Source organism: Poecile atricapillus, chromosome 5 (genome assembly GCF_030490865.1).
Source record: "Poecile atricapillus isolate bPoeAtr1 chromosome 5, bPoeAtr1.hap1, whole genome shotgun sequence".
Classification (NCBI taxonomy): Eukaryota; Metazoa; Chordata; class Aves; order Passeriformes; family Paridae; genus Poecile; species Poecile atricapillus.
This window is the reverse complement of record NC_081253.1, coordinates 30,577,197-30,579,878: the sequence shown is the minus strand read 5'-3', so window position 1 is coordinate 30,579,878 and position 2,682 is coordinate 30,577,197.

Here is a 2,682-nt window from a genome sequence, read left to right as displayed (position 1 = left end):
TGACAAAAAAGAAAAAAGGGCCAACCTTTCTACCATGAGTGTGGGCTCGAGAATGTTAACACTTGTAACTACAGAAATTAAACAAAAAGCCAAAGCTCCACAGCCAGTGTTGGCCAGACAGGTGAGGAGCAGGTAGAAAACTGCGCTCACTGTCAGAGCACCTCGAGGTGGATCTGCCCCACCCTTTTACAAGGCACCCTGGCGGTTGCCACAGGCAGTGGGGTGTTGCAGTGCTTCCTGTTGCCATGTCTCAAACCCTTCCTCTGGATGTAGCCTTAGCATCTGACACTCTTCAGGAATATCAGATGCACTTCTGAAAGCAGCTCCCCGTTGGCAGGCTGCCACCACCCGGTCCAACAGCAGGCAGAGTTACCCAACAGCCGCAGGTTCCACCACAGCATCTGCTGTGATCAGCACTCGGAATTTCCCCAGAGGAGGTGACCCAGGCACACTGACCATGCCCAGGACTGCTCCCCTGGGGAGGAGCTGCTGTGTGGGGTGCCTGCCCTGCCCTGCCCTGCCTGCCCCGAGAGCTGCCCACGGGGTGACTCAGCACCAGCTGCTTGGTGGCCCAACCAGTCCCTCACCTGCAGCCACCAACCTTGGCCCTCACTGGTGCCTGAAGATTCCAGCAGCTTCAGCATGGCCCCAAGTGCAATTCCAGCTGCTTTACGATGCTTTCCGTGACACTGGCACTTCAGGGACGGCACACAGCAAATGGAAAGCAAACAAGCTTGCAAACAACAGGGAGACAGCTTCTCACCAGGAAAATCATCTCTTTTACAGGAAGCTGTCCTTATAAATAATGCACTTACCCTTAATAGAAAATAAATCTGTTCAGTGCTACAGTCTGGTAAGAGATTGAGGGAGATCTCTCTCCAGAGCTCTGCTGTACATTTAATAGGCACAATTCTAATATATTGTAAAAATAAAGACTTCTTCACCTGAATAAATTTATGCTAAGCTGTGCTAGAGTTTCACAGAGCCACTGACAGTGGGTTTCCAGCTAACTTGCCATTGATTCATTGACTTGATTTTGTGTAATAAAGGCACTCCAGTTTGGGACTGGCATACTCTGCAAAACTGTTTACTTCTATTTAGGAGTTAAAAATACATTTGCTTTATATTTTCTCCAGGAAACAAGATAAATCTGAGTGCATATGATGTGACTGACTTGATATTCTAATAATGGTTCAAAATACATTAACTGCAGCACAACTTTGTAAAGGTGATGTTTCTGGAGTAAGGCACATCAGTATTCCCAAATAAGACACACTACAATATATTTTTACAATATTTTTTGTGGAAAATATTTTCTTGTGGACCAAATAAAATTCAACTTACCATCTGCTTGTATGCCTTTTATTTGAAAAAAAACATAAGATTGCACAGACTGGACAGGATCTCGTTACCTTGATCTTGGGATAATTCCTGTTCACATAAATTTTGGAAGCAACTGAAAATGCAAGTCAAAGTTTATTAATCCAAAGTATGTTCTTCCTAAAATCTTGTACGTCATTTACAATCAGAGGAGCCATGATCTGTGCTCCCTGGGAATTATTGTGTTCTTCATTTAATATAGCTGGCTGAAGACTGCTTCTTTTATACAAAAATAATGGAATTAACCAATCTTTAAAAGAAATTAAAAATAGCGATTGTTTATGAATGTAAAACATATAAAAATTTTAAATAATACAGGGAGAGGTTTGCACTTCTTATGGGACTGGCTTGAGGTAGAAAGTTACCTGTTACTTTCAGAATTACTCTAGAGGTAATAATGAAATCTCAATTACTTTTGGAACTAAACTCAAGGACAGTCTCATAACAAGTATGTCCATGGTAACATACTTCACTCACAGCTGAAATTTTAACCATTTTATCTTACAAGACTCTAGTGCCAAAGCAAGGTGCCATTTTTTCTTGATTTAGCTCTCCATTTGCTCACCTCTGATTTTTTGAATGTCACTCTTGGTAGTTCACCTTGATGCATGAATTTCCTGGACTTTGTTTCCAGGCAACAGCTCCTAGAAAGGAAGGAGCCTTGATCCATTGCAGACCATTGCTGTTGGTAATAAGAACTGCCCAATGTTGAAAACTGCAATGGTTCTGCTGCAGCTCTTTTTGACTCCCCAGTGATGGTTACTGACTACAGCATTCAAACAGAAGTTTTCTTCCTTTGGTCTTCAGAGAAGCCAAAATTTGCACTTGTGACCTGCCTGTAAGTGTAGAAGTAAGTAGGAAGATACACTGCTACGTGATCTGATGGAGCATAAAAAAGAAGGCGTAATGTTGAAGATTAGTAGCTGTCTGTCGCATACACAATAGAAAAAATAATTTCCCTCCCACAAATATGTGTATCAAGGGGTTCTGGTTGTGTTGTGTAACTTCATGTATTATCAGCATCAGAACCCTGCCACCTTGAATGCACTGGAAACGTGCTGCTTGGTGCTCACAGCAAGGTTTGAGGCACTTGTTTCTTTACCACTGTAGGACCAAGAAAAACCAGCAATTTTCTGACATCATGAAATACTCATTATGCAGTTGAATCAGACATAATGACATTTTAAAAAATGGGCTATGCAAGCAAAGAGAAATGTGCTTTAGGCTCTGGCAACATTATCACATTTGAAACAATGTTTACACAGCAAGGCTGAAAAATGAACAAACGTTAAATCAATAGAA